The sequence below is a fragment of the Anolis carolinensis genome, chromosome 5 (genome assembly GCF_035594765.1).
Source record: "Anolis carolinensis isolate JA03-04 chromosome 5, rAnoCar3.1.pri, whole genome shotgun sequence".
NCBI lineage: Eukaryota > Metazoa > Chordata > Lepidosauria > Squamata > Dactyloidae > Anolis > Anolis carolinensis.
The window spans coordinates 164,361,970-164,374,924 of NC_085845.1; the positions used below are offsets into that span (position 1 = coordinate 164,361,970).

Genomic DNA, 12,955 nt, shown 5'->3' on the forward strand with positions numbered 1-12,955 from the left:
AGCAATACAATCCACCTGGTGTTTGGAAGGGAGGTCCTGGGAATCGGCTCACTGAAGAGGCCCTTTCCACCTCCATCACCCTTGTCTCCATAGAGAGTGAGACAGATGGCTTTAGAGGAACTTCACTTTCCTTTTTACTTTCCATAGAAACTCAGAGGCGCAGCCAGCTGCCTTCTTCCATCCTTCCTGTTCTGACCTCTCTGCCACATTATCCTTTGGGCAGGACCAGCTTGAATTCTCCATCTCTAGTCCTGGTGCAAACTTCTTACTGCTGTCCTACACTACAGACCACTCCTCATAACTAAGCGTAGTTCCCAGACAGATATAATAAAGCCTGATCAAGGCAAATATTTCGCAGCATAAAGTATAGGATGTTGCCCTTTACTGAAACCATGCTGATTGAACTGGGAGTAAAATACAGGCCCTGCATATATATGTGAAACAGTATATTGGTTTAGAGCAGGGCTCCCCAAACTAAGACCTGTGGGCCAGGTGAAGCCCTCCAAGGTCATTTACCTGGCTCCCACCCTAAACTTTAGCTTTAGGGTTACTCTAAGTCTGAAATGACTTGAAGTAACACAACAATAATCCTAATTAACTTGACTATCTTATCAGCCAAAAACAGGCCCACACTTCACACTGAAATATTGGTAAGTTCATGTAGGGACCATGATGGTGCAGCAGGTTAAACTGCTAAGCTGTAGAGCTTGCTGACCAGAATGTTGGCGGTTCAAATCCGTGGAACAGGGTGAACTCCCGTTGTTAACCCCAGCTTCTGCCAACCTAGCAATTCAAAAACATGCAAATGTGAGTAGATCAATAGGTATCGCCTTGGCGGGAAGTTAACGGCATTCCATGGTCATGTAGCGACCTCCTAGGTCATGTAGTTAGGTCATAACTACATGAGGTAACTACATGACAATGCTGGATCTTCGGCTTAGAAATTGAGATTAGCACCACCCCCCAGAGTCGGACACGACTAGACTTAATGTCTGGGGAAATCTTTAACTTTATTTATGTTAGTAAAGACTGTTCTTAATTTTAAATATTGTATTGTTCTTTCAAATTTTTTTGCACTACAAATATGTGAAGTGTGTATAAGAATTGGTTCATTTTTCCCCAAACTTCATTCCAAGCCCCCAAGAGTCTGAGGGACCATCACCCGGCCCTCTGTTCAAAATGTTTGAGGACCCTTAGTTTAGAGGATCCAGGAGAAGTTGTAGCTCTATTCACCAACAGAAGAGAACAGCTGGCGTTTTCAAGAGAAAGAACAGAAAAACCGCAGCCTCTGTCCCCCAATATTTTCCAAATGATGCAATTATCTCATTCCATCTAATTGTAGGGATGACTCTGTCAATACGTCCTGTAGGATTCCAAGCAAAAGGACTATCCTGTCATATGCAATCAGCCATGTGTATTGGGCTTGATAACTCCCACACTGTGCAGATTTGGTTTGGGTTATGTTAGCTGTGATATTTCACATCATTCTATAAGGCTATAGAATATTTTTTCCAACAGTCTCATTCTTTCTCATGACAAAACAGACATAGTCCTCTAGTGCTCTGCTCCCAAATCATTTGCCATCTAACCACTTTTCGAATTCTTCCATTCTACTCATTCTCATTAGTGAAAATTCTGCATTTCTAATGAGAGGAAGAAAGTAACTGCTATATGAAGTAGAATTTGGAAGTTTCTTTATAAAATTAATTAATTCCTACTCATTATTAATGTGTTTGAAAACCTGTTGCAATTAGTCTTTACCATATTTGAAAAAGTAACTTGTGTTACTTCTCGAAACACTCACTACCTTCTACTTACGTTTAGGCTTGATAACAGAATGGGCTAAAACTTGAAAAATCAGAATGCTACTAAAAACGAATGGTTGAAATGCTATTTTTCACACCAAGAAAGTAATTTCATCATTATTCTTTATGTTGCTTTTCAATATGGTTTCAGTACATCCTTATTGTCTTTCAAAATAAATGTTACTTGTGACTTATTAACCAGAATTATGTGACATAACAAATATAGAATCTAATTAGCTTCCTTGTGACCTGTATTGTCATAGGCTTATAAAAAGTTCAAGGTTCAGTAAACCAATTCAATGGAAAGAAAAAGAGACCTTGGGGCTGGCTGATCTTGTGGCTATAAAACTACTGCATAGGGCCTGGCAGCTGAATCCAGAGCCAAACAGCCAGTAAGTGCCCTTTAGATTCTTCATGCACATTTCTATCAACATGATAAATTTACTGCTAGTTTGCCTAATGTTGCATTGTTTTGTGTATTTGCTTGCTTTTGCAAGATCCAGTTTGCAGGATCTCAGCAGTTATGATACCCAATCACTTTAAAGTTATTAGCCAAATTCAAATAAATTTATAATCTTGCTTCTAATAATTTAATGTTGCTTTCCTGTATTTAAAACCCCCACACCTGCTATGCTCTTCTACTTGTTAGTACAAATATTAATTTGTGGTAGAGTAAAGCATAGCACCAAGAGCTATGGCTCTGATTTTTGTGGAATCCAAGATTTTTTAGTGGAATCTAAGACTCTGTCCAAACATGCCAGTTTTTTTTTAAACAATTGCAAAGTTTATCTTCTGAAGAAGTTTCCTTTTCAGCAAGAAGGAGGAGGATTGTTATGGCCCATAATCCTATCAAACAACCAAGGCAACCCAATGGATGTTGTTAGAATACTTTACAAAACATCCAACACCGATGCCAGTCTCTTGCTAGCAGGGTGAGAAAGATGTTGGATTATATACGTCTTACTCTTAGTTTTTGTTAAAAATCCATTTATTTGCCATTCTGAGCAAAGAGTAGTCTACATTTTCTACCCAGCTGAGGCGTAGTTAAGCGTTGAAAGACCTTCGCATCCTGTGGATCCAGTAATTGCCTTACTTTGCATGCACCATACCCACTTTCTAGCATTAGCTCTCTTTAATTATCAGAGCAAATGCATTTCTATATGGTAATAAAAGGAGAAGAGAATCCAACAGATCTCCTACTCCAAGATCAGAGCTCTGTCTCTAACTTCAGAGTAACAGTTGTTAGTTTCTGGTGTCTCTCTGACTCTTGTATCAGCAGCCATATCATTATCATACTGAAGATCTAATGAATACATGTTATTGTTGGTTTCAGTGCTTTTCATGTTCAGGATACAGTTTTATAAAATGCCATGAGCTTCTAAAGTGAAATGCAATTAAATAAATAAATTTATTTTTATAAATGTCAGCCTATTTCATTTCATCAAATATGGTGGCAACAAGGTAATTTATGAGCGGATCCTCCATAATTATACATGTTGCTTAACATAACAAAAAGGCAAGTTTGTAACGTTCAGGAGCAAAGTACATTAGCTGTTTCTGTGCCCCTCTTATACTGGAATTAACTGTAAGGTGTATACGGCTATGACTAGATCTGACAAGCATTGGGTAAACAGAATTAGACTCTGCTTGCAAAATCTTGAGTTTGACTTTACAGTCTTCAGCAAATAAATCTAATGGCTTTTCTAATTCACAGCTGGTAAGAAGCCAAGCAGTTAACACCCGGGAAATCCATAAACACTATGAAAGTATTTATTTGCCAAGACTTTTAAAAAATAGACTTTCGGAGCTGTGTTCATTTTGACTTGTAATGGTTTGTGGGAATAGCTTTCCCCAGTTTATCTACAAGTTTCACCCCCTGAAGAAATGAGCTCAGTGCCAGTTTTTGGTCTGGGCTTGTTTCAAAGCTGGATTCAAGTGTTTTTGAAAACTCCATGAACCCAAAAGGAACCTTTAGACTCATACTCTCAACAGAATCCAGCATATTTTATTTCCATTTCCCCTTTTAATCTGTTGTTTTTTAAATAACAATAATAATAATAATAATAATAATAATAATAATAATAATAATAATAATAATAATGGTGTTATTATGCTCTCATGTAAACTAGGAATATTCAATCTGGCCAAAATACAAGAAAATGAAAGGGGAAACCTAGTTGAAGAAAATAGCAAGTAAGCTACCCATTTTTGAGGATATGAATTTCCATACATTTTAACTTTAGAATAAGGAAATTAGTCTTTTCGTCAAATCTATACAATTGCCAGTTTTAATAAGCTCCTTCTTTTTTCCAGTCTAGATGACAATATTTATATGTGCATTGAGAGAAACAATGATGCCTTGTAAACCATTAGCAGACCAATTCCAAAGTAAATCTAATAAAGAAGATTGATGAATGGAAGCAGGTTGGTGTGTGTAGAGTGATGTAGAAGTATATCTACATCTTATTCTCAATCCTCATCCGTGATCCTTGAAGCTAGCTGGATATATCTTTTTATAGAAGTTGGGCTATCTTATCCAGTGTATATGAAGACTTAGTTCTTCTCATATTTTTTAAGGCAAGGATGGTCAGAGGTGGTCTTGCCAACTTCTTCCTCTAAAGCAGTGGTTCTCAATCTGGGGTCCCCAGATGTTTTTGACCTTCAACTCCCAGAAATCCTAATATCTGGTAAATTGGCTGGGATTTCTGGGAGTTGTAGATCAAAAACATTTGGGGACCCACAGGTTGAGAACCATTGCTCTAAAGTATAGCCTGGTATTTCTTGGCAGTCTTCCATCCAAGTACTAAGTGCTGCTAATTTTGCTTAGCTTCCAGTAATTCCTTCATATTTGTTTTACTTCTGACCTCATTCTTCCTCAGGAAACTCAGGGTGGAATGCATAGTTCTCTTTTTCCTCCTACATGCACATAGCTATCCTTACAACAACCCTAGTCAGGCTGAGAAATAAGAAGCAGAAGGCAAACCACAATCTTCATGGCCTTCAAAGGAAATGCCCCATGCCTCTGCAATCCTAATTTAACATGGCTGGCACTAACACTGGGCAGAATGAAGGAGTTACTGAGATGTCAAGAAAAGACTGCAAATCCTTAGGCATTTACTATGTTGCCTTTGTATTTTTACGGCAAGAGACAGGGAGATATATTCAAAGGATTTCCTGTTTCTTGTACTAAAATAGTGTGACTGACTTTAAGTATGACACACATTGACTCGAATAAGCATCAAAATGTTAATCTTAGTATTCTAATATTCTAACCAAGATGACCAAGCCAGCATCTACTACGGTTGTATTTGTTATTCCCCTCACCTTAAAAAGAAACAAGCAGAATTTTGGCAGCAAAGGAGGGAAACTCCTTTAAAACAGAAATTTCATTTTCATTTTAAGGATTTCAGTAGTCTTGTTGCTGAAATTCAGCAGTGCAGTTTGCCATCAAATATCAGTGACAGGGTAGTGTAGCTTATGGCCTATGGAGTGGGCTCCATAGTTTTTTGAATTACAATACAACATGAGTTTTTTCATGCTTACTATCATATTCTGTTAGTTTCCTTGAATATTAATCGGGCGGAGATTAATTTTGGGATGTCATGTCCTGTTGAAGAAAACACAGCTTGCTTTGAAATTTCAGGATCTACAAGTCATTTGAAGGTACATGGTAAAACAAACTTATTGAAGCTAAGCAGATCTAAGTATGTTCTGTGCCTAGAAGATAAACTGCTTGGGATTCATGGAAGAAAGAACAAAATGTAACAGCAGTAGGACCAACACACACCCAATGAAATAACCTGATTACCATTGTGTTATATAGTATAGATGTGACAGCAGTGGTGATGAGTTCTTACAGCAGTCTTCTACCCATATATGGCAACACTCTGTGGTCAGAAGCCTAGCCTGAAGATCAATTTTGGACTATCATGTGTTAGATATCCACTTCTAGATCTGTGACAATTTAAGGGAGTGAAATGTGTACGAAAGAGATCACAGAATAAAATAATGCAAGTAAAAATGGTCTAAAGTGTATGTTCTCAACCTGTGTGTGCATGTGACTTCAAGCCATTTGTCAACTTATGACAACCCCATCAATTTCATAGTTTTCTTAGGCAAGGAATACTCAGAGGTGGATATGCCAGTTCCTTCCTCTGAAATATTGCCTGAAGCACCTGCCATTCCTTAGTGGTTCCCCAAACAGGCCTGACCCTGAGTAGCTTCCAATATCAAATAGGACCTGGTACTTTTAGAGCAGTGGTTCTCAACCTGTGGGTCGCCAGGTGTTTTGGCCTACAACTTTCAGAAATCCCAGCCAGTTTACCAGCTGTTAGGATTTCTGGGAGTTTAAGGCCAAAACATCTGGGGACCCACAGGTTGAGAACCACTGCTCTAGAGTATTTAGGATACATATTCAACATTGGAAATTGTTGGGAATCTATTGAGCGGTTAGGCTCAAAATAACCCTCTCTTGAGGTGATTCCGCCAAAAATATAGCAGAATGATAGAAGCACATTTCATAACAATCAGAAATTTACGTGTGGTGAGCTGGGATAAGCTTCTATTACATAGGATGGCACAGGACTGCAGAACCAAAAATATAACTTCAAAAGTATTTATTGAAGTAAAAGAAATACATTCTGGATAGGAAAGTTCTTGGAGCTAACTAATATCCTATATCTCCTATTCTAAGAAAGACAAAGGTAAAGATATCAATAATATGCATGCAGCTACATCTTGCCTGGAGAATGGCAAGATGTGTCCTCACAGGAGGAGACAAAAGGCAGAAGAGAAAGAAAATGGAAACCGACCATGAGTTACCCCATTTCCCCAAAGAGATCACATTGCTACATCAATCAAATGGGGGAGGAGATAGTACCAAAAAGGAAGAGAGGAGTAGAGGCAGAAAGCCCCTTCTAGGAACGCATGCATAGGAATAAAGAAAGGAGTCCCTCATTCTAATTCTCTTTTCTAGTCTAGCTACTCATTGGGGACTGGAGACTTGTGGAGTCCAGGATGACACCCAACAGAAATTCCATCATAACACTTTCCATCAGACCCAAGTGAAATGCTGTGACTCATTGTATAATACAGTATTTCCATTTGAGCCTAGGAATATACTGTACTCCTCACACCTTTACCCAGCTTGACTCTTGGATTTGGACTACTGACAATATGTAGAATGATGAAATTTAGAACATGCTTATTTAGGAGCAAAACATTTTATTTTATTTATTTATTTTATTTACAGTATTTATATTCTGCCCTTCTCACCTCGAAGGGGACTCGGGGCGGATCACATTATACACATACAGGGCAAACATTCAATGCCCATAAACACATCGAACCAAGACAGAGACAGACAGACAGACAGACGCAGAGGCAAGTTAACCTTCTCCTGAGGGGATGTTCGATTCTGGCCACAGGGGGGAGCAGCTGCTTCATCATCCACTCTGATGGCACTTCCTCACTCCTCATTCCAGTTGTAAATTAGTTAAACTTGCCTCCCCACTTTTTTAATAAGTGGTACCTTATTTCCTACTTGATTGATGCAACTATCTTTCGGGTTGCTAGGTCAGCAACGAACAGGGGCTATATTTTTTTTTTAATTGACAGGTGCTCACCCCGCCACGGGCTGGCCTCGAACTCATGACCTCATGGTCAGAGTGATTTATTGCAGCAGCTGCTCAACAGCCTGCGCCACAGCCCGGCCCCTGGTGCTGTGTGTAGGAGATGCAGGTTGCAATCTTTGCTTGGCCATCTAAATTTCTGGTGGTCATATACTGCTTAATCTACCTCATACGTTTGTTCTGAGGATATAATGCTGTGCCAATCTTTCAAAGGGAAAGTGATATAATATCAGATTAAACTGTGTGTGCTTAAGGTATTTATATATCATGAGGTGATCATGCTCAGCAGCCCACAAATAAAAAAACTGTCATTTCATCAGCAATTGTAAGAGGTCTGAATATATTAAAGGTTTAGGTTCAGAAAAGATCTTAAAAGGATCTCACCAACACCAGAAGAAAACCCTTGAGGCAAATACAGAGAGAAGCCAAGATTTACAACAAGGACTTAATTGTATCCAGAGAATAAGCAAGTATGAGACTACAGATAGAGCAGCCTCAAATAGAAGAAGAAAGTTGGTTAAGACAACAACACCCATAGACAACAAGGAAATAGGATGTTTTATATCGTGTGAAACTGCCATTAGTCTTAGCCAACATAGCCAATGGTGAAACACAATTGGAATTGCTTCAACAACTAGAGACCCATAAGCTGCCTACCATTTTATAGCACTTAATCAGAGGCGGTTCAACCACTAGGCCAACTAGGCAGTTGCCTGTGGCGCCATCTTGTTGGGGGCGCCATCGAGGCAACTCCTGTCTCCTGCGGCCTGCCTCCGCAAGGTATTGAACTGCTTTTTCTGTTTTGTTGTAAAACATGATGTTTTAGTGCTTAATTTGTAAAATCTTAATGTAATTTGATGTTTAATAGGCTTTTCCTTAATCCCTCCTTATTATCAAACATTTTCGCTTATCCAACGCTTTTATTTTTCAGTGATTGGTTGGGGGGGGGGGGGGTGCCAAAATTCTGTTCGCCTACAGTTGAAAAATACCTAGGGCCGGCTCTGCACTTAATCAATAATTGATCATTAGCTGTTAGTCAGAAGATTTGCATCTGGCAGTAAGTTAGTATTAATCCTGAGATTAATGTTGGCAAACCTAAAATCAGCTCAATGAATTATTTTGTGCAAGCATTTTGCTTCACCAGTGTGAGAGGCATACATACATTAAATACTTATCATTTTATAGGAAGGGTCTGAAGCAAAGATAACACAGAAGCCAGAAAGACGTAGGTTCATTGCCTAGATCGGTCTCCTATTTTTCCTTTCTTTAAAGAATTGCGATCAAGCCTTTCTTTAACACACAATTTATATTTTGGTTCAATTTCTGGTGAACTCTATTGCTTTGTGTTTCAAACAATTCTATTGAGATCCAAAATGAGCTCATAAACAGGAGTTGTCTTGCCTCTTAAGGAACAGTCTCTGCATCCAACAAGACAACACCAGCAGTTCAAAATTTAAAAGTGTGGACTGTTGCTGCTGATCAAGCTGGACATAAGATTTTAAATGCTCAATAGGTCAGTCTATTAATTTATAGCTATGGTTAATTGGAAGAACCATAACTCAGTATAATACACCATATAATTTGCATAGATTGTGTAAAAAGCATGCTTCCAATTCTGGATTCATGCGAAGTCAGCCAGAAGGTCCTGCTTTGTCTATGTTTCTGGCACATATGCAATGAAACAGCACCAAGCTATTTCATTTTATATTATGCTAAGATATGGGAAACGTTTCCTTTTATATAGATCGAAAATGATGACCAATAAATCACATATTTGGGGGTGTGGGCCCTTCATAAAGATAAAATTATGTGGTCCTGAAATGTATCGTTGTGGACCGTATGCTAATTTTACGTTAACTGAAACCAATAGTTTTACATGGCATTTAGGTAGAACTATCAAGAACAATTTCTTGATCGCCAATCCTGAACATTATGAATTTATAAAATGTATTTAAAAACCTTAATGACAGAATAACTCTTAATGTTTCTTGCCAACAGTACTGTAATTATTCTGTCCTCCCCTCCAAAGTTATTTCAAAGAGCAGATCAAACATCATTGTGGGTTGTATATTCCACAGCTTGTCCGATTTTAAAGCTGCCTTAAATAATTATATTCTCAAATATTATTCCAGCAAGATGAACATTAGGTTTAGGCTTACTCTCAACACATTTCCCTGAAGGATGCTGTTTTTGCATCCAGGCCTGTAATCTCTCTTGGCAGGAGCCTGACTTTTGCGCAGTTTCTGTGATTTGAAGCCAGCATTGAGTTTCGGTTGAGAAAGCATTGATGTGAAAGAGGAGCTTCCAGATTCCTCCAGGACTGATGTTCTCCCTCTTCCCTTACAACAATCCTAAATACAAACACTTTTGTTCTATTCAGCATTATTGTTCCAAATAATGAATGTAAAAGATGTGGAACAAAACAATAACATAGAAATAAATAAAATTTTCTCAGAAACTGCTTATGAAATCCCACCAGCACACTGTACTGTTTTTAAATAGTCTCCCAATAGGATGGCTGTTTAATTTGTGTCTTTATTGTGAACACATGCAAAATACGCTTTTACACCAGCAAAGCTCAAAAACAGGATTTGTTGTCTGGTGTTTAGTTTTACTGAAGAACTGTGACAAATCCAAAGAAATTTTGTATTCCTGTTACACATTGCTGATACAAAGTAGGATGGATTTCCAGCCTTATAAATGTGGGACCATTTATTATATTTTGTTTGCTTAAAAATAGATATAACATTGCCTTTACTTTCACATAAACATTATATATCTAGTGAACAAATGAAGTTGATAAGATAAATATAAATTATATTCACACTGTCTTTCACAATGATAGGAATATTGGGAATATGTGGGGGCGGGCTTAGCACAGCGGGTTAAACTGCTAGCTGCAGAAAATTCTGCTGATCTAAAGGTCAGCAGTTTGAGCCCGGGTCAATGTGAGCACCCGCCGTCAGTCCCAGCTCCCTGCCCACCCAGCAGATCGAAAGCAGAAATGCGAGTAGCTAAATAGGTACTGCTTTTAGCGGGGAGGTAGGACCCCGGTGGTGCAGTGGATTAAACTCTAGTGCCAGCTGAACTGATGACTTGAAGGTTGAGTTGCTAACCTGAAGGTTGCCGGTTTAAATCCAACCCGGGGAGAGCACGGATGAGCTCCCTCTATCAGCTCCAGCTTCAGCTCCATGCAGGGACATGAGAGAAGCCTCCCACAAGGATGGTCAAAACATCTGGGCATCCCCTGGGCAACGTCCAGCCAATTATCTCACACCAGAAGCGATTTGCAGTTTCTCAAGTCGCTCCTGACACGAAAAAAGTGGGGAGGTAATAAAAGGAGCCCTTAAGGACATTGATTGGGTGGATGTCTAAGGATGACAAAGCTCCCCAGCATAGAAGACGGAGCAACAGCAACCCCCGTGGCTGGAGTAGAGCATAGCCTCCAAGATGCTGGAAATGGAAAAGATGGGAAATGCCATTACCTATGTTTGTGCATTGTCTGTCCGTATTAACTGTATAATGGCATTGAATGCTTGCTGTGTGTATGTTCTGTAATCCGCCCCAAGTCCCCTTGGGGAGATGGAGCAGAACATAAATAAAGTATATGATTATTATCATTATCATTATTATTATTTCCTTTATATTCTGAATTTTCTCCTTAAACTAGGGGTGCATCTACACCAGGGGTCCCCAAACTAAGGCCCGGGGGCCACATGTGGCCCATCGAAGCCATTTATCCGGCCCCCACGACACAAAGGCAGAAGGGATTGGGCTAAATGACACAAGGGTTCCCTTCTTTTCTTCCTGTTTATTATTATTATTATTATTATTATTATTATTATTATTATTATTAACATTGAGGCTGGGAGGCCATCTGTCAGGGGTGCTTTGCTTGTGCTTTCGGTGCCCAAAGGCAGAAGGGGATTGGACTCAATGGCCCAAAGGGTCTCTTCCAACCCTCTTTATTATTTTATTGTATGACACAGCAAACAAGATAGATATGCTGGATTTCGTATCACAAAATCACAAGTTGAACATTTCCCAAGTGTCTAGGACTGTGTGATGTATTTCCGGATGATGCATGCAGATCCTAGCAGGGTGGCCTTTTGCAGTTGGCAGATCGTAATTTTGTCAATGTCTATTGTTTCCAAATGCCGGCTGAGATTTTTTGGCACAGCACCCAGTGTGCCCATCACCACCGGGACCACTTGCACTGGTTTCTGCCAGAGTCTTTGAAGTTCAATCTTGAGGTCCTGATAGCGGCTGAGTTTTTCCTGTTGTTTTTCGTCAATGCGACTGTCACCTGGGATGGCGACATCAATGATCCAAACCTTTTTCTTTTCCACGACTGTGAGGTCTGGTGTGTTGTGTTCCAGAACTTTGTCAGTCTGGATTCGGAAGTCCCACAGTATCTTTGCGTGCTCATTTTCCACAACCTTTGCTGGTTTGTGATCCCACCAGTTCTTTATTATTATTATTAGTATTATTATTATTGCTTGGTGGCCAACTATGGTCCGGCTCTCCAATGGTCCGAAGGATCGTGAACTGACCCCCAGTTTAAAAAGTTTGGGGACCCCTGATCTACGCACTCTACAATTAATGCAATTTGTTACCACTTTAACTGCTATGGCGCTGCGCTATGGGGTCATGGGAGTTATACTTTTACGTCTTTAGCCTTTTCTGCTATATGTTGGTTTCTCATCAAACTACAAACCCCAAGATGTCATAAGCTTTGAGCTATAGTAATTAAAGTGGTACCAAACTGCATTAATTCTACAGTGTAGAATTTTGTAATTCTAGAGTTCTGTAATGTTATGCCTGTTTTTAATAGAATTGTTTTGGTCCTGTCTTACGATGTTGTTTATTATGTTAACTATATTTAACTTATGTTTTTTGAGAATTGATGTTTTTATGTTCATGTTGGAAACCGCCCTGAGTCCTTTCGAGGAGATGGAGTGGTATATAAATAAAGTTTTATTGTTATTTTATAGTGTAGATCCACCTTTGATAGGGGCAAAAAATAGCTAGATCAGAGCGTACTACCTCTCACACAGAAAGCACTGACCATCAGTTATCTTACAGACTTCAGAATTTCATAAGCTTCACATGATGTCAAAGAATACCCAGAGAGTAGAAAAATGAAATAATATACCTGGGATCTCATTGTTCCTGCTGATTGCTCTGCTTGTCCTTCCACCTTGCTCCAAGTTTGATGTTATTTCATGTGTCTATCAGTAAACGCCCGCCATGAATTAAGGAAGACTGAAGAGTTGTTGTTTTTGAGGGGGATATCACTGAGGCCCCATCTACACTGCCATATAATGCAGTTTGAAGCTGCATTGTATGATCAGTGTAGGCCAGGTATGGGCAAACTTGGGCCCTCCGGGTGTTTTGGACTCCAACTCCCACCATTCCTGACAGCCTCAGGCCCTTTCGCTTAAGCGGCTGAGGGGGAAAAGGAAGGGGCCTGAGGCTGTCAGGAATGGTGGGAGTTGGAGTCCAGAACACCCGGAGGGC

General features: G+C 39.5%; 1 protein-coding gene across 1 annotated transcript in view; it reads right to left on the reverse strand.

Moving 5' to 3' along the window:
• The window catches only part of ntn4 (netrin 4), an 89,209-nt gene extending 76,386 nt beyond the window's left edge, over window positions 1–12,823 (reverse strand). Inside the window, exon 1 of the mRNA XM_062982824.1 lies at window positions 12,591–12,823. The gene's annotated coding sequence lies outside the window, so the exon portion shown is untranslated. The remainder of the gene's footprint in view (window positions 1–12,590) is intronic.
• Window positions 12,824–12,955: the final 132 nt, after the last annotated feature.